Raw genomic sequence first — 20,314 nt, forward strand, 5'->3', positions numbered from 1 at the left:
ACTGTTTACTTACTTAGTTACCAAAAACTGGCAATATTCGTGGCGCCAGAAATGTTTCTTAATGCTTTTCCTGTTGTCATATGAGCTAAAAATAACTTCTTCCCTAAATAAAGTGTTTGACAGAATTATACGTCGGGCATATCTTATTCTCGCTGCGAACAAGAACACGATAACGAGATCGCAAGTACAACACACCCAGCTTGTGACAGTAGTGACCCCGACGTGATCGCAGCTAGAGAGAGTAAATCAGCAGCACAAATGGCTAGTGGCGAACTTCAAGAATCGGAAATTGGTGCAGGGACGGACCCACCAACCATATCAAGACTGGTGGCGCGGCTACCGCCGTTTTGGCCCCACAACTCAGCGTCATGGTTTGCACAGGTGGAAGCGAGTTTCCTCTGCGCTGGAGTGACCGCCGACTCCACTAATTTTGCACTGGTTGTCAGTTAGCTCCACCACCGCTACGCAGTTGAAGTTCAAGATACTGTAGCGTCACCTCCGAATACAGAAGCATACGCGAAATTAAAGACTGAATTAATTCGAGAAGGAAGGTTAATACGCGCACGGTACCTAATACATTACTACCCATGTTGTGGAGCAGCCGTCTGCCGGCACAGGTGAAGGCCGTTATAGCATCACAAACGGACATGTCGTTAGATGCCGTTGCTGACCTGGCGGATCGAATTCAACGACACCATCGTACCGACCTCCTGCCCTGAAATTACGACGGCGTGTAATAGCACCCCGGTGGTAAAGCGGGCTGATTACGACAGTCTCGTAAGCAAAGTCGACACGCCGGGTAAGCAGATGGGCGATCTACTGTCCGACAGGTACACTAGAGGACGATTCCACAGAACATCTAGAAGTCGTTCCTCGGCGATCTCCGCCGCGGCCGAAGGTTTAACTCGGGCAGACATGTGTCGGTACCACAGGAAATTCGGAAATCAGGCGCACAAGTGTGCTTCAAAGTGTACCTTTCTCAGTTATAAGCGACAGGCAGAAGTAATCGCTCTGAACAGTCGGCCGCCGTCCATGCGTCGCTTTATGACAGATCGCAAGACAGGGCGCAAGTTTTTGGTGGACACGGATTCCGACATATGTATTTTGCCACGGACCCAGTTACACAAGTATCAGCCAGCCTCCTCGTTTTGCCCTTCCGCAGCTAATAATTCAACCATTGCAACGTATGGAATGCAGCACATCGAGTTGGACCTGGGACTACGTCGCGTCTCGAAGTGGAATTTCACCGTGGCGGACGTAGCCGAGCCTATAATCGCAGCCGATTTCTTAGTACATTATCGACTGCTGCCGGACGTCGCCAGCGCCCGCCTAACAGACAACGTCACGGGACTATCTGTCGATGGATTCCGTCCGACCTAGCGCGGCGTATACGATGCCAAACTGATCCAGTCGAAGCGTGACGAGTATACCGCACTTCTAGAACAATTCCTGGCTATCACAAGGCCTCCTGGGGGACCACAAAAGGTATGTCACAATACTGTACATTATACTAACGCTACTGCAGGCCCTCCACTTTCGTGTAGACACAGGCGTCTTGCTCCTGGCCGATATGCGGTTGCCAATGTGGAATTTAATACAATGTTGAGGGAAGGCCTCATTCGCCTGTCTAGTGGTCCTCGGTCGTCATCCCTCCATTTAATGCCAAAGAAGAACGGTGCACGGCGTCCTTGTGGTGGTTAACAAGCCTCGAATGCTAGGACAATACCGCATCGGTACCCTGTTCCTCTCTTGAAAGATTATAATTACGCACTATGTGGAGAAACGGTGTGTAGCATATTAGATTGCGTAAAGGCATATACACAGATTCCTGTTGCCGTAAGACACATTCCGGAAACGGCCATTGTAACGCCGTTTGGTCTGTTCGAAAGCCTGTTTATGACATTCGGATTGAAAAATTCTGCTCGGATATGGCAAAGATTTATAGTTTCCGTTTTGCATATCTTAATGATATACTCGTCTTTTCAGCGACCCCAGAAGAACACAAACAGGACCTGCCTGAGGTGTTTAAACGCCTTGACGAATACGGAGTAGTGTTGAACACCTCAAAGTGTGTTTCTGGACAGACAGAGGTTACCTTTTTAGGCCACCAGATTTCATCAGAGGGGTCACTGCCATTACTAGAGAAAGTAGAGGCTGTATTGAATATTCCACTGCCAGAAACTGCTGAAGAACTGCGACGATTCTTGGGACTCCTTAATTTCTACCATCGTCACCTACCTTATGCAGCAGAACTCCAAGGGCCTCTTACTGCAGCTTTAGCTGGTCCTACGTTAAAGGCCAAACGCTGGTATTGTGGACAGAGTCGATGAAAAAAGTATAGCAGACGCAGCCCTTCTTGGACATTTGGCTTTGGAAGCACCTCTCGCACTGGTGGCCAGGTGACAATCAGTGCTGCATTGCAATAACATATAGGTGAAGCCTGGCAACCTTTCGCATTCTTTTCACGAAAGTTATCTCTTGCGCAGCAACAATGGAGGGCATACGAGCGCAAATTGTTGGCGGTTTATGAGTCCATTAAATATTTCCTTACACGGGTGGAAGCTAGAGTTTTTGTCATTTTTACAGACCATAAACCCCTCACCTATGCCTTTCAACAAAATAATGACAAGTGTTCTCCGAAACAATGTGATGGACTGAAGTTCATCGCACAATTCACTACCGATGTACGGCATGTATCGGAAATCGACAATGTCGTTGCAGAATGTCTATCCCAAGTGAGCAGTATCACAAAGACTGTAGATTTCACACGCCTAGCCCAAGCATAGGAGTCTGACCTGGAACTTCGAGATTGTTGACAAGATGCAACGTCTGGCCTTGAACTTCAGCCAATCGACGTTCCAGCTACAAATGCAAGGCTATTCAACTGGGAAAACTCGTCCGTTCGTTCTTACAGCGTTACGCAAGCAAGCCTTTGAAAGTCTACATAATTTATGTCACCCCGGCGTGAAGGCAACAGTCAGACTAATAGCCAATCATTTCGTGTGGCCAGGAATAAAAAAAACTCTCGCACACGGGCTCGCGCATGCGTACAGTGCCAGCACATCAAGGTTTCTCACCACGTCTCTGCGCTGGTGCGCAAATTTCCAGACACAATGGCACGTTTTGCCCGTATTCATATTGATGCAGTAGGTCCGCCGCCCCCTTCAGAAGGAGAACTTTATCTACTGACAGTGAAATTGCTACGGCAAACAGACTTCAAAAAAATAAGTAAAGCATTCCTCACCGCACATTTCTTATCTGTTGATTTCTTGCAGCGAGAAGACTTTACTAAACATGGTTTGCATTTGCATGCAAGTGGTAAGTCACTGCTTGGACATAAAATTGTACAATTTCTAGACAAAAAAAAAAGAATGAAGAGACCATTGCTATAGTGGGCAATCCAACATCAGCAGTATCTAGAAGCGCAAACAGCAGAAGCTCAACCAGCTTCATCTACAGCACCACCAACTGTGTCAGCAATGAGTAATCCATGAACCACAACGACAGTCTTAACATCAACAGCAGAATCAGTAACCACTTCATCAGAAACAACAATAGCAGCAGCAATACTTTCTGGGCTACCAGTTAGTCCAGTAATAGCAGGTGCCCAACAAACAACACTATCAGCTTCATCTGTAGCATCAGGAATGAGTATTCCAGGAACTACTACAACAGTCTTAGCAACAACACCAGTAGCCTAACCAACACCACAACCAGCTTCAGTAACCACTTCATCAGAACCAACAGCAGCAATAATTTCTGAGCTACCAATTAGAAGAAGTGTGAGGCAGCCAAATCACCTCAAGGATTTTTTTAGTGTCAAAGAGCCACAAGAAAGCAGTGTTAAGATAAGTAATAATTTATTTAAGTATGTGTCTAATAATCAGTTTTCAGTCCTATATCAGAATGTACACGGTTTAAGTAATACGTTGGGTGAACTTGAAGTTTTGTTAAGTGACAGTTTTAGCCAAGTATCTGTTGTATGTGTCAGTGAACACTGGTTACAAAACTCTCAAATATGTGCAGCATCCCTTCCCAAATCTAAAGTTATAAGCAGTTTTTGCAGAAAAAAGTACAGATGCGGAGGTGTTTGTATTTATGTTAGAGACAATCTTAACTCTAAAGAACTAAAGTTAAACAAAGTAAAGTGTATAGAAAAAGAATTTGAATAATGGGTCTGTGAACTGACTGACTGTGGTTTGGTAATTGTCTGTATATATATATATAGGTCACCTTTTGGAAATATTCCTTTATTTTTTTAAAAAAATTTGAGGATCTAATGAATGAATTGAGAGTTAGGTCAAAATCAACAATTGTGCTGGGTGATTTCAACGTCAATTTTAGAAGTAATAGTAATGCACACAAGGATCAATTGCTAAATCTCCTCATCTCATATAATTTAGAAGCTAGAGTAACTGATATCACCATGTATGGAGATGGGTGTGAGACAACAATTGATCAGGTGTTTATTAACAAAGAGACCTGTAGTTATGAGGTTGAAGTAACAGATACTGGTTTCTCTGACCACATGGCAATCAAGCTCTTATTAAAAAAAATATGGTTAGGAAAAAACATGGCAGTGAAAACTATATAGAAACCAGATATATTAATGAAAGTAGCCTTTGGAATTTCCATAGTATGTTGCATAGTGTTGAATGGGGCAGAGACCCAAACAAAACTGTAGACTCTAAATATGAGTCATTTTTCTCTGATTATTATTACTGTCTTGATGTCGCTTTCCCCCTCAAAAAAGTAAAAATTTCTCTCATATCTAATTCATGGTTAACTGCAGGAATTATGAAATCTGCAGGTACTCTTAGAGATCTGGGTTGGCATTCAAAGCGTGATACAGCTTTAAAACTATATCTTAGATGCTACAGAAAAGTCTACAGAAAACATTCATGCAGCAAAAAAAAAAAAAAAAAAAAAAAAAAAAAAAAAAAAAAAAAAACCTGAACAGTGATTTAATTATCAGAAAAGTCAGCAATAAAACCAAATCAGTTTAGAAGGTCATACACCATAACATTGGTAAATCCAAAGTGACAAACTATAATCTTATAAAAAAGGGAGGAAAGGTTGTTGAAGACCCTCAATGTGCAGCCAATATGTTCAATGACTACTACATTAACAGTGCTCAAAATCCTATCAAGACCCTGGGGAACTCAAAAGGTAGTAAGTCAAAAGTTCCAGCAAATGTGAAGACAATGTTTTTGTGCCCAGTTACGCATTCAGAAGTAAGAAATGCAATTAATTAGCTGAAAAATAAAATTTTCTGTGGATGTGATGGTATTCCTGATATGGTCATAAAATATAATGCAAACAAAATAATAATTTAACTAGTTGGTATTATTAATACATCATTTAAAACTGGTGAATTCCCTCCTGCACTTAAAAAATCGATAGTAAAGCCACTTTATAAAAAAGACTGTCCACATACCATACAAAATTATAGACCATTGTCACAACTTTCAGGTTTTGCTAAAGTAATTGAGAGGATTATGTATGAGGGACTGTTGAGTTTCCTAAACAAATGAAAAATTCTAACCAACACACAGAATGGATTCAGGAAAAGCAGGTCCACAGAAACAGCTGTATATCACTGCTTGGAACAGGCTTTAACTGCAATGGATAATGAGGATTTAAACTGTGGAATATTTTTAGATCTATCCAAGGCATTTGACCTCATCAACCATGATATTTTGCTACAGAAACTGTATTGTTATGGAGTACGTGGAAAAGCATACAGCTGGTTTCAATCGTATCTGTGCAACAGATATCAAAGTGTTGACGTAATACATATTGGCAGAAAATATTACTCAACATATTTAAAAGTCAACAGTGGTGTACCCCAGTGTTCTGTTCTAGGCCCTTTGCTCTTCTTAGTTTTTATTTATCATTTTCCTAACCACCTAACAAGAACAGAATCAGTACTTTTTGCAGATGATACGAGCTTTTTTATTAGGGGAGTTAGTGAAACTGACCTACAACAAAAAATAGCTTGAACAATGAATGAGGCAGCTGAATGGTTCAAGGACAATTACTTAATTATAAATGACAAAAAAACCACTTGGATGAACTTTAGGCACATAAGGAACAAAGTAAAAAATAACATAAGAGTAGAGATTGGGAAATGTCTGATAGAACAACCTTCTTTTACAAAATTTTTAGGTGTATGGCTGGACAATAACTTGAGATGGGAAAAACATGTTGAACTATTGAATGAAAAACTTAGTAAATACTGTTATGTATTGAGAAAACTTAAAGAAAACTGCAATTTTGAAACAATTCTATGTGCCTACTACTCTTACATTCGTAGTATTCTAAGATATGGTATTATATTTTGGGGAATACAGGTTTTGCAAAAAGTTGCTTTAAGCTTCAAAAGAGAGCTATTCGTGTTCTGAAGGGTGTTGCCTACAGAGATCCATGTAGAGGACTCTTTAAGGAGTTGAAAATTTTGACCCTCCCTAGCTTATTTATCTATGAATCAGTATGTTTCCTAAAGTCAAATCAAGAATTCTCTTCTCTAAACAGTGAAGTACACGACTATCAGACCAGAAACAGGCACGATTTCCATAGAAACATACATTCAAAATCCCTGTACCAAAACAGTGTGATGTATCTACCCAAAATAATGTTCAATGCCTTACCAAAAGAAATAAAAAGCATACAAAACTTTCATATATTTAAAAAAAGAGTTAAAGAAGCTACTATTAGGTCAGAGTTTCTATAATGTTGATGAATTTCTTTGCTATCTAAACATACAGTGCTTACCTTTTGATTTTTCTGCATAATCCTTTTTTTCAACTTGCATGTAAGTAAATAGAAGACAAAATATGTGAAGGTGAATTAAGAAAAATATTAAAGTGTAATTAAGAAAATGTTATTCCCTTTAATGGATTTTTCATTGTATAAACCTTGTAATTTTTTTCTCATATTTCATGTAAAAAGAAGACAAAATATGTAAAGTGTAACTAACAAAATGTTATTTCCCTTAATTGTTAAAAATATAAATCATGCTCTCTCTCTCTCTCTCTCTCTCTCTCTCTCTCTCGCTTCCTATATGACAATTCCTATATCATGTATATTATAAAATGGATGATGATAAATTGAATTGAATTGAATTGACAGTAATAGACCGATTCACGCGCTAGCCAGAAGCTATTCTGGTGGATAACATTCCTATTGAGGCGCTATCCAATGCATTTGTGTCACACTGGATCGCCCGTTTTGGTTGTCCACTTCATATAACCACAGACAGAGGACGGCAATTCGAATCAGACCTATTTGCCCAACTAAGTAAATTTTGCAGCACATTGCATCACACGACGACGAGTTACCATCCTGTCGGTAATGGCATGATTGAATGCTGGTACCGATCGCTTAAAGCAGCCTTAATGCACCATGGATCACAATGGACCTCTGTCTTACCATTGCTTTTGCTTGGACTATGTAACATGTATAAATCGGATCTAGAAGCCTCACCAGCAGAACTGGTGTATGGAGAAGTCCTATGGCTTCCCAGTGAGTTCATGGACCCGCTCCAGCGACCCCACTTCTGGCATCATCCAACGAGGGCACCACTCTTTCCCAAAGAGGGATGGTGTAGCGACGTAGGGCTTCTTCCGAGATGGCCACCGAGTGAGATCACCAGTATTTTCTTCATCCGCTAAAACAACTTATTTAAGAGGAAATAGTGTTAAATTTCAATTTTCTTTGTTTCATATACTTGCTGTAGTGTTTGTACTTGTCACACAACTGCATATTAGCAAGAACGTGCTTGTTCTTGAAAAAACTTCGAGTTATCTGAAGTGTCGACAATCGAGACATAACCCGAAATTCTGCGTGACATAAGCACAAAAAAATATATTCAGGTTTTCTTAATAGAGAAAAATACATTTAAAAAAGACAGCTTCTAGTTTCATCAGTGACTAATCTCGCAATAAAAGTGTAATTATACGTTTGTAAATCTATTAACTAACACATTTCGTATTGTTTACTAGTTAGACACAATCTAGGCCTAAATTTTCCGAGTTATAGACGTTTAAAAACCTGACTAAACACGCTTGATAACGTAAATTCTCTAAAAACAAAGTGAGTGCTAATTCATTCTTCTGTCATTGTATATCTAAATCAGTACAAGAACAATAACAACCACACATAAGACTTTAGTGTCGTTTTTTGTTTACACACAGACAGTCTCGGGTCCTCGACAAATTTAAAACGTTCTTTAAACTTAATTATTCTTTCGAAAATGACCGCGACTGAGAAATGTGGGAGCTGTTATAGGGTAGTGAGTAGAGGGATTTGTTGCCAATCTCTTAGGAAATATTTTCAGTGGGGGTGGGGGGGATGTAATGGTGTTTGGAGAACAGAAGAGGCTCTCTCCTGGAACTGCAGAGTATGCGACAGGAACATTTTGATTGGGAAACAGGAAAGGAAAATCTGTGCTCTTCAGACACAGTTGGAGGAAGCAAGGAAGGAACTCATAAGGATCAAGGGAGATAGGGGGGAGGAGGAGGGTGGTTGGGAACTGGCAGCTGGTAGGAGAATGTTACTGAAAAGATGGGGTTGTCAGGTTCTGTAGATGCTGCTATGGAATACCTCAGACCAGACATTTCAAGTAACTTCCATAATATGAATTTGACCTTCACTACCCCAGCAGAAATAATGTCCCTCATAAAATCTTTAAAATCAAAAACATGTAGTGGGTATGATGAAATATCAACAAAGTTAATTAAGAATGTGATTTTGAGCTAAGTAACACATTACGCTATCTTTGTAACCAGTCGTTTATCAGTGGAATATTTCCTGAATGGTTGAAATATGCTGAATATAAGCCACTGTTTAAGAAAGGAGATAAAGAAATAGCATTAAATATCCGCCAATTTCAATGATGCCAGCATTCTCAAAAATTTTAGAAAAAGTAATGTACAATCGGCTTTATAACCATCTTAACTCAAATAACATACTGTCAAAGTCGCAGTTCGGATTTCTAAAGGGTTCTGATATTGAGAAGGCTACCTACACTTACAGTTAAAATGTGCTTAATTCATTAAACAAAAAATTACAGGCAAATGATATATTTTGTGATCTGTCAAAGGCATTTGACTGTGTAAATCAAAATATCCTTTTACCTAAATTAGAATATTATAGTGTAACAGGAAATGCTGCAAAATGGTTCAAATCTTATATCTCTGACAGGAAACAAAGAGTATTATTAGGAAAGAGACATGCATTAAGCTATCAGGCATCATCCAACTGGGAACTAATTATATGTGGGGTCTCACAAGGATCCATTTTAGGGCCCTTACTTTTTCTAGTGTATATCAATGACCTTTCGTCAGTAACATTACCAGATGCCAAGTGCATTTTGTTTGCCGATGATACAAACATTGCAATAAAAATCCAATCAAGTGTAGTCTTAGAAAGATCGACTAATAAAATATTTTAGGACAGTAATCACTGGTTCCTAGCCAATTCTTTGTCACTAAACTTTGAAAAAACACACTACATGCAGTTCAGAACTTGTATGGGATATCCTATGAGTATATGCCTAAAATATGATGACAAGCAGATAGAAGAAGTGGACAGTCTTAAATTCTTGGGATTACAGCTTGATAATTAATTCAACTGGGAGGAGCACACCACAGAACTGCTGAAGCATCTTAACAAATCTCTATTTGCAATGCGAATTGTGTCAGACATAGGGCATATAAAAATGAAAAAGCTGGCATACTATGCTTACTTTCATTCCATAATGTAATATGGGATTATTTTTTGGAGTAATTCATCAAGCCAAGGTAAAGTTTTCTGGTCACAAAAACGTGCAGTAAGTGTTATATATGGTGTGAACTCAGGAACATCCTGCAGATGCCTGTTTAGGAAGCTAGGGATACTAACTGCTTCTTCCCAATATGTTTATTCCTTAACGAAATTTGTCATTAAAAATATATCACTTTTTCAAACCAACAGTTCAATTCATGGAATCACTACTAGAAATAAGAACAATCTTCACAAGGATTTAAAGTCACTTACTCTTGTACAAAAAGGTGTGCATTATTCAGGAACACACATTTTCAATAACTTGCCAGCAGCCATAAAAAGCTTAACAACCAATGACATTCAGTTAAAGAGAAGCTTAAAGGATTTATTGGTGGGCAACTCCTACTCCACTGATGAGTTTCTCAGTAGAGCCAACTGATTTGTGTATAAGTACGATATAACTTCTGCACAATTTCAGTGCAGTAATGTGTTCATTGTAAATAAGTGTGTGTGTGTGTGTGTGTGTGTGTGTGTGTGTGTGTGTGTAAGTACAATCTAACTTCTGCACTGTTTGAGTGCAGTAATGTGTTCATTGTAAATAAGTATTATGGTAGTTCTATTACATGTTTATTACCTTATAAATAAATAAAACATTTTTTTATTTTAAATCCAGTGCATTAATGTTTGTAAAATGATTCTTTCATATAGTGCTCATTTCAAAAAATGGCGATCATTCCACTTGGGACCTGTCGAAGGTACATTAGCCTAATCTAATCTAGGAAGAAAGAGAACGCGATCTGACAGTTTTATCATCAACACCAAAAGCAGGTATCTACCATTGCCAGAGTTAAGTGGAGAAATCCTCACGTAGAATGAGGGGCAGGAAATGTGCAGCACACTTCAACCAAGGCCAAGAAGCCTAGGAATTTACAAAGAGTTAGGAAGAACAAAGTGCTGCTTCTAGGTAGTAGCCATAGGCGACGTGTAGGCCCTCAGTTACAGGAAAGTTTAAGGACAGCATAGCAGAACTCCAGTATCTTCCAGTCAAATGCAGGACTAAGTCATGTGATACAGGACTTAGGGTCTTTATTTAAGGAATTTACAAAAGAGGACCATGTAGTGATAGTGGGTGGGGTGGGAAACAGTTTGAACAGGGATGGGGCATATGACATAGGTGGTGGCCTGGACAAGATAGCTTCCTGACTCATGGCACCAATGTACACTTTGTTGAGCTGTTTCGGCGTCATCATCGACCGCACCTTGATGGAGCTGTGAGGCGAATCAATATGGGGCTAGGAATGGCTCTGAGGACAGCCAACTTTGCTCATGTTTCTCTGTTGGCTGTCAGGACTATCAACAGATGGGGTTTCACTAGGCGTGGCCTACACCTAAACAGGACTGGGAAGGGAAGATTGGTACAGCTGATTCATGAAAGTATAGGGGGTGGATCTCAGGCCACGCATGTTCTAATACATCTTATCATAGGTAGGAAAAGTAGGTATTTTTAGGATAAATCCAGACATCAGGTATTCCTGCCTAAAGAGTATCTCCAGCAGTTTAAAAAATACTGAAACAATCACTCACAAGACAGATTTTAACACTTCTGATATCACATATACCGGGTGTCACAAAGAAAAACCATTGGAAAGAGTAACATGGGGTATTTCACAGACTTAACAGTCCTCCATCAAAACATGCAATCAATAAAAAATAAAATGCAACTATTAGAGGGTAGGCTCCAGTCTTTAAACTGCACGGTAGTCTGTGTGACTGAGCACTTGTGTGGAGATGCAGAAACCCAGCATGTAGTATTGTCACTGTATGAAAGGGCAAACTTACTGCATGGGAGGAGGATCACGCATTTATATCAGAAAAGGAACGCAGGTGAAATCAAGACATGACCTCACTTTGAAATATCAGCTATTGAATTAACAGGGCTTGATATCAGCAGGAAATTAAACATTTTGTGTGTGTATAGATCTCCAATGGTGGTGTGGCCACTTTTTTTCAGAAATTTACAGAAGTTCTAGATAAAATCTCAAGTAAAAAGGTCAACATAATTCTGTGTGTGGACATTAACATCAACATTAATATCATAAACGAATCTTGCAGCACCCTCATAAATATCCATCAGAGTTTTGGCATATCCCTATTGGTCAATAGTGCAAAAATGGTTACTACAATGACTGCATCAGTAATTGTACATGTGGCCACAAATATGGACAGGGAAAAATGTGATGGAGCTATAAAAGATCTTGGACTATCAGACCATCTCTGTCAAATAACAATGGTAAAATCAGGCATTGAATCATTCCCTAAATTACAAGCCTACAAACGAAATCTATCAGAAATCAAAATAAAAGTTTTTTCAAAAGAACTAGCAAAACAAAGCTGGGATGAAGTGTATAAGAAAATTAATGTGATTACAATATTCTCCACATTATTTAATTTAAAAAGGCATTTCCAAAAGTATGCATGTCTGTATAAACATCTCACAAAAACATTTGGATAACAGCAAGTGTTAAGAAGTCCTCCAAAACACTTAAATAGCTCAGTTCGATGAAAAAGAGTTGCAATGATCCAGAATTCTTAAATTTCTATCATAGAAACAAAAAGATCTACAAGAAGATGCTGATTGCTGCAAAAAAGTCATTTAATGACAAAATAATATATGATGCAGAGAATAAAACCAAATCAGTCTGGGATGTTATAAAAAGGAAACAGGGAGAGGCAAACAAATGCAGAATAACCTGCTAAGGGAGGGGGATATGGTAATAAATGATCCATAACCCGTAGCAAACTATGAAAACGAGTATGTGTCATGTATTGCAGAGAAGTTAAAGTAAAAATTCTCAAAAACAAGTATAACACCTGCAAATAATGAAGTCAACAAAACTGTTCAAAAACTAAAAAATAAAAAGCCAGTAGGCTTAGATGAAGCACCAATGTGTGTACTGAAACAATGCATAGAGATATACAAGGCCCTTAACAAATATAGTAAATCAGTCCTTCACATCAGGGACATTTCCAGAGCAGTTAAAACCAGCTATAGTTATACCTTTGCTTTAAAACCAGCTAAAGTTACACCTTTGCTTAAGAAAGGTAATGCAGAAGACATCGAAAATTACTGGCCCATTTCCATGCTGTCACCATTCTCAAAAACAATAGAAGCAATTATTAAAGGCAGATTAATGAATTACATGAATAAATACAATCTATTCAGTGAATCACAGTTTGGTTTCTAAAGTGATAAAAATACGGAATCAGCCGTAATAGAATTCACAAACGTTGTACTTGATGCTCTTGATAACGATGAGTGTGTCACAGGCATATTTTTGGATCTTTCTAAGGCCTTTGAAACAGTTGACCACAAGATTCTATTAAATAAATTAAAAGCTTTAGGAATAAGAAGGTTACCTAATGACTAGTTTCGATCATACCTAGCAGATAGGGTACAAAGAGTAGGGAACACAGACTTCAAGTAGATCATTTAGTAAAACACTTATCAGAAACAAAATACATTAATGTAGGGGTTCCACAAGGTAGCGTATTAGGACCAATACTATTCCCAATGTGCATCAATGACTTTTCCAGTAGTGTTACTCATGGTGAAAAGATTCTCTTTGCTGATGACAGCAATATCATAGTCACTGAGAAAACAAGAGAACTCCTTGCAGAGAAAGCAAATGAAGCTCTCAAGGAACTTTACAACTGGCCAGTAAGCAATAAAGTGACACTGAACATAAAGAAAACTAATACCATGAATTTCAGTTCAAAGAGGAAAAATGACAATGTTAACTTAAATGTAGATGGCACCTATATAGGCTGTGTAACAAATGCAAAATTTCTAGGAATGAATACTAATTCTCAGTTGAAGTGGTGTGAACACACAAATGTACTGGCAAACAGAATGTCATCAGCTTGTTATGCCTTAGAAGCCTATCATCAGCATGTAACATGCAGTGTCTTTTAGTTACATACTGTTCATATGTACACTCAGTTCTTAGCTATCGCATTCTTTTCTGGGGAACAAATGCACAAAATATGAACACAATTTTCAAACTCCAGAAAAGAGCCATAAAAATAATAACCAAAAATTGTAGTTGAGGATATTGTAAAAATCTGTTCAGAACACTTGGAATTTTAACTGCTCCATGTGAATAACTTTATCAGTCAGCTATACGCATCAAAAATAACATTGGTAGTTACTGCACAAACAGCTCTGTCCCTGACCATGGAACAGGTGCTAAACTCATCTTACATTTACCAAGAAAAAATAAACATGAAACTCCAAACAGCATTTTCTACCAAGGAATAAATCTGTACAATAAATTACCAAAAGTGATTAAAGAAATAGCAAAAATACACTTATTTAAAAAGGCAGCTAAAAAGTACCTGTTAGGCAATACATTTTATACATTGAAGGATTACTTAGATAAAACAGTAGTGGTTTGCCAAACAAAAATGTTATACAAATAAATAATAATAATAATGATTATAAAACAGCCAACATTCCACATAACATCTCCACACTATGCTTTTTCCTTTTCTATAAATACTTAGTCCCAAGCTATGCATGGCACAATATTAGCACCTCTTCCTCTTTCTGAGCTCAACATCTCAGTCATTATAGAGGAATGCTGAGTCAGTTGTTCAGGATAGCAAGTGGGATGTTGCAGCACAGAAAATTGGCTAGAGATCACCAGTGTGTTGTTTGTGTCAGCAGTATTATGAAACAATGTGTGTTAGGGTGGACTGATAGTGAGATATGAGTAAACAGTGTGGCATTACATTATTTAATAAGGTATTGGTAAAAGAAGTATTATATATATCTGGAGTAAATCTATTAAATGTGTCTAACTAGAAGTCTGTAACTGTGTGTGTATACGAATTAACTTATTTTAAATTGATCTCAACTTGTAAATGTTTTGACATGTCCTATATCTGTGTAAAAAAAGATCTATGGATAAATAAAGCTGCTACTGTTGCTACTACCACCACTACTAGATGTCAGTTAATCAACTGCTCGGCCAGCGCATCTCAACAGGGTTCGAGCACTGACCGCTAGGAGTGCTGAGAGACGCTTTCTCCTTGCTGCAGCGCGCTCCATGAACTTAACACCCATGTAATTTGCTTTGACAACAGAGACTTGGGCGCCTTCGAGAAAGCCAAAGCATATCTTCGAAAGGTGTGCGGCACTGACCTCTATACCACAGTCTAACATAACAGTTGCGACACTCACTGTAGTAAAAGTTGTTACCGTTTGACATATGTAGCGACACTAGCGCTCCAAGCGGCGAGTAAGGTGAACGTCAGACGCGTCGTAATAATTACGTTTGTTTTGCATCCATATCCTACGTAATTTACTAAATATTTGACTTAATTTTCTTGCCTCTGGGGGTTTGTGTAGTATCAGAAGGCATAAATGTTTCAAAAAAATGATTCTAAAATAAACGCAAGTATGGACAAAAACCGTGAATCGAGTGGCAAGTAACACATATAAAGAAATTTGAATGAAATTAACAACGAATGCACTGAAAACGAAAAACGTTCACACAAACATCCAGTATACTCCCACAATATTCACTGAGAGACCTGACAAACTGCATAACTTCGGACCGCGATGTTGCAAATATGAATCAAACCATTTTATATTTACAGATATTTGTAAAACAAAATTGATACCTCCAGTTACCTTGGAGGATGAATTGAAAAATTACTTACGCACATAAACCATAAATTGAAGGATACAAAAAAATAGGAAGGTCATATACAACAAAAATCTATGAAACTGCAATGCTCACACCCACGTGGACTCTTAGCATTTAGTAATTAACAGCTAGTACAGTACGAATGAAACTATCAGAAATCATTTGCTTGGAAAATACTCCATGCAAAGCACTTCAAGATACTTTAGTAGCTTTGTTATGAAAGTCATAAAATGCAGTCTCAGCAAGCAGTAGGCATATTTCGCTCAAAGAATTAAACTTTCCAGAGTCAGAGTGAGAATTAGAAAAAACTAACCTTCGTCGAGTATCCCGATGGACCTGGAACAGCCTGGTCGCTGGGTTGGTCAGTGGTCGCTGCCTCCGCCACAACGTCTAAAGAAAATAAAGCACTGCGTTAATGTACATCAAAAATCGTTATAAACGAAGTCTCTTGAGGAAATTCACGTGATGACTGTACGAAGTATCGAATGTAACTTACTTGCACCATCAAGCAAAATCTACAGGTAAATGTTGGTCTTTTTTTTCGAAGATTTCGTCCATTTCCTTCATATACACGAAATCTTTCCGACCTCTCCCCGACTTTTTGTTATTGTCCACTGCGCCCTTATAAGAACGTAGCAAACATCGCCATTTGTTTTCGCATTGAGCGGGCGAGAACGTCTTTCCCAGCGCTTTCGTGATATACGTGGACATCGCGTCCCATAACTGCTGCTTTCTCTTCAGATCACGGCTCTTACCGAGCCGTTCATGATGAATTCTATAGAATTCAATTAATTTCAATGTAGACTCCTTGTCCCACAACGGTTCCGGTGTGGGACATGAAGGAAATTGTTCTTGTGTACGAGGTGGATGGAAAACCAAGAACTCGTCCATTAGATCGTAGTCTGAAAATAACAAATATATAATAGAGTTTCTATATTCTCACCCATAATTAACATACACTTTTTACAACTAATTAACAAATAATCTTACTTTGCATCACCTCGTCCCCAGAAAAAACATTACTGTTGCTGCTGCACATGGTCGTCGGTAACAACTGAAATCAGCTACGAGCTACGTCTCACGTGAGTCCAACCAGAAATGGGCCGCCAGGAAGTGTACGAGCAGCACAAGTAGCAAGCGCAGAAGTCTCCGTCATCGTAGCCGCGCATGCGCAGTAGCGCCTTATTTCTCGCGCTGGAAAACTGCTTTCTGGCAACTGCTCAAACACACCTAGACTTACTTACTGGACGTACATCTTCTGTCTTTGACTATAGCGTTTATCCGTGTCGTCTCAGGACTGTTTAGTGTTTACGTTGTCCGCCCTCTTTTAGTTAGGTAGAAAGTTTCTCTTGCTGTTAACGAAGTGTGTGTTCTGAGTGTAAAATTGTTATTTTTTGTTCCACATACAACTGTACGAACTTGTGGAGCAAAGAAAGTGATTTAACTTTCCACAGGTAATAATTTAATGTCAAGAAATGACAACAATCTCGTAAATATCTTGGTCGTTGCCTTGCATGCGTCTTCTGTTTTGGACAGGTTTCCTCTACAAAAAGGCGATTTGCTGAAACACTAGGTAATTGCCACTAAACGCAAAGGTTTCAGTTCTACAAGGGCTAGTTTCTTGTGTGGAGATAACTTTTTGGAAGAAGATTATTTAGTAAGGCCTGGTACTTCGAAAGGCATCTCAAACCTGATGGAGTGCCATCACAGTTTGCGTTTCCAACGCATTTAATGCCCAAGGAAAAGCAACCAAGGCGACAGATTAGAATAACAAATGAACAGTCTACTATACAAACTCACGATTATATTGAACAGGTTAGTCACTTCACACAAACATTGTTTTTGTTTTGAAACAAACATGTTTTTTCGTAAGTACTTGCCAAACATTGTTTCATGCCTGTACTACTTGTATTCTACTCTTGTTTCAGCTTTCTCAGAGTTGCAAACATCTGAGGAATGTGGATCTCAAACACAAATAGAAGGCCACTGCCATATGCAATTTTTTATCAGATGTGGACGCACTGAGAAGAAAAATCAAGAGCCTGGAGGAAATAATTAGGAGAAGAGAGAAGAAAAACTGTTCAATGAAAGACATCATAAGTGCTCTGAAAGAGAAGGTTCATCTAACAGTGAAGCTGCATGAATTCCTGAATCAACGAACAGGGACTCAGGGGGAATCAGTGTGCAATTTGTTGAATAATTCAGTGTCATCCAAGGGAAACAGGTACAAAACAGACATTAAAATGTTTGCAATGACGGTGTATTTTTACTCTCCTAATGTGTATGAATGTTTACAGACATTAATGCCTCTGCCTCACAAATCTCTGATTCCTTGTTGGGTAGGGACCGTGAATTGTGATCCTGGCCTTTTAAGTGATGTGTTCGGGTACTTTGAGTTTAACCATCAAGTGAGGACTGAATTTAAAGGTTCTAGCCTCATAATAGACAGTGTGGCAATTAGAAAACAGGTAGTATTGGACCAGGAAACTAAGAGGTATACAGGTTTTGCAGATTTTGAAGGAGAAGTTGAAAAATCAAAAGAAGTGAAAGAAACTTCAGAGGCATTAATTTTTATGCTTGTGTCCATAAAAGGTAAATTAAAGTGTCCCATATTTTTAGTGAATGGATTTGATATTAGTGTGCAGGCAAAGTTAATAAACTCTGTTCTGGAGAGGCTAAGCAGTTCAGGCATCAGGATTTGGGCAGTCACTTGTGATGGCACAAGGACAAATATAAGTACTCTTCATTCATTGGAATGCAGTATTTATTTTCATCAAAATTTTTTTCTTCTGAGTTCCTTTACCCAGTTTCAAACCACAATGTTCACTGCATTTTGGATATGTGTCTTAAGTGGCAGTACTTAAAGGAACTAAATGAGTTGCAAATTGAGGAAGGCATGACATTTGCTAACAAGTTATCAGGACAACATATTAATTACATTAATAAAAACATGAATGTCTGGTTAGCATTTAAAACACTTTCAGTTCTAGTGTTGCAGATTATATAGATATTTTGAGAAGAGCTGGCAATCCCAGATTCCATTGTAGTGTGGCAACAGTAGAGTTTTTGAGACTAATAGACAGAATTTTTGACGTCTTTAACTCCAGAAATCCTCTAGCTTCAGGATATAAAGCCAGTCTGAAACTTGGTAATCAGACATATTGGCTTGATATTTTTCATCAGACAGAATCTTGTATGAGAAGTTTAAAAGTAAATGGTGTTACTCTTCTGCAGCATCAAAGCAATACTTTTGCCTTTGGCATAATTTTGAACATGCATTCGATTAAAGCCATTGCACTGGAAATAATTACAGGGAAAAATTCTCCCCTGCAATATTTGTTGACACGCAAGTTTTCCCAAGATCATATTGAACTCTTCTTTTCATGTGTGAGGATCCAGAGGGGGTTGGATGAATAACCCAAATTCATATCAGTTGAAGTGTGCTATGCATAAGTTGCTTTTAGGCAGTAATGTTAGCACTGTTGAGGGAAACTGTACAAATTTTAACATGTGTTTAATGGTACCTGTGGGACTGTGTGATTTCTGATCAGAAAAGCATCCTCTTATAGATGATGATGATTCCTTTATGTTTGTAGATGAAGTAGAAAAATGGTGCTCACCTATTGAAGAGGGTACTCTGTTTTCTACATACAAGTAGAACATTTTGTACTACACTGCAGGATATGTTGCCCTCACAATTTCAAAACAAGTTACATGTAAGAAGTGCCTCTACATTCTTAGGCCACCTGTCGTTTGTAATGCTGTAATGTAAGCACTTCTCAGTACTGCAGAAAAGAGCTCATTCACGAAATTTGTAAGCCGAGGTAAGCTTATTGAAACAAGTAGTGCTTGTATACTCTGTGGTGGAGCGCTCAGAAAAATTGTTTCAAATGTTTGTTGTCAATGGTGACATGAGGCAAAAGCACTTAATTGCTAAGATTGTCATGTGTGTCCTTAAAAGATTTATGAACTATTCATTCCCTCAACTTGACCATGACTTCCATAATGGATGCGGAGTTGAAGATTTGCATGAGACACGGCTTGTGCGTAAGATAGCATCCAGGTACATTTACGAGTGGCTGAAAGCAAATGGGAAAAGGTTTACAGCTGAGAAGATAGGTCACAATACAACTAGTGTAAGACAAAAACTCAGCAAGATTATTTTATTCAGTAATGTTTAATGTTGTGCCTGTAACATTGCAGTAGTGGTTAAAAATGTATGGAAATGAAAAAACTAAATTTCATATTTTGTGTTTCAGTGTGTTTTTGTGTTCTCGTTTCAATATACTTGCTCATGCTTAATGTTTACAGTATTAATCATTTTACAAACGATAAAAAAGTACATAGACATATGAAAGTGTTACTTGAGACATTACAATCAGGGTAGCTTTTAACTAATCATGCTATCTTTGTCCCAACTGCTATTTTTTGTTTCGAATGGCTGGTGTCACACCTGTTTGTATTATTTTGTATAAAAGTCACGTTTTTATTACCTCTGTGATTCATTCAAATGTTTTTCCACCTCCCTAAAAGCTCTTAGGCTTGTGATTTTTCTTTAATTGCTTTGACTGTGAAGTAAGCTTCTGACAGTGATTAAAGTTGAACACTGCCAGACTGATACAAACATCTTGATATTTCGAAATAAATCTGGAAACTGAATCAACACTGTTTTTACTTGTTATTAACACCTAATTTCCTTTTGTTGTGATGTAAATTTATTCAGAACATTAGATAAGGGAAAAAATATTATGTTTTTTAAGACCAAAGTTACCCAAAATGACAGTAATTTTGTACCAGTAGTACAATTGAAATTTTACTCCAAGAGAGCGTCTCTAGTA

At 38.2% G+C, this 20,314-nt stretch overlaps 2 long non-coding RNA genes across 5 annotated transcripts in view; one reads left to right on the plus strand and one right to left on the minus strand.

Annotated features, from left to right (window-relative positions):
- Positions 1 to 16,598, minus strand: part of LOC124804656 — a 110,058-nt gene extending 93,460 nt beyond the window's left edge. For 3 of the 4 annotated variants that reach the window (XR_007017365.1, XR_007017364.1, XR_007017363.1), the window contains exons 1-3: positions 16,467 to 16,598; positions 15,973 to 16,378; positions 15,790 to 15,866 (exon numbers count right to left, since the gene is read on the minus strand). This is a non-coding gene — a long non-coding RNA (uncharacterized LOC124804656). Of the gene's footprint in view, positions 1 to 7,485; positions 7,679 to 15,789; positions 15,867 to 15,972; positions 16,379 to 16,466 lie in introns of all 4 variants that reach the window. The other variant, XR_007017366.1, reaches the window with a different exon arrangement.
- A 189-nt stretch (positions 16,599 to 16,787) lies between these two features.
- On the plus strand, positions 16,788 to 20,135 carry LOC124804978. Its single transcript, XR_007017388.1, has 3 exons — positions 16,788 to 16,930; positions 17,013 to 17,291; positions 17,405 to 20,135. It is a non-coding gene; the product is annotated as an uncharacterized LOC124804978 (long non-coding RNA).
- Positions 20,136 to 20,314: the final 179 nt, after the last annotated feature.

This window comes from Schistocerca piceifrons, chromosome 7, assembly GCF_021461385.2.
Source record: "Schistocerca piceifrons isolate TAMUIC-IGC-003096 chromosome 7, iqSchPice1.1, whole genome shotgun sequence".
Taxonomy (NCBI): Eukaryota; Metazoa; Arthropoda; class Insecta; order Orthoptera; family Acrididae; genus Schistocerca; species Schistocerca piceifrons.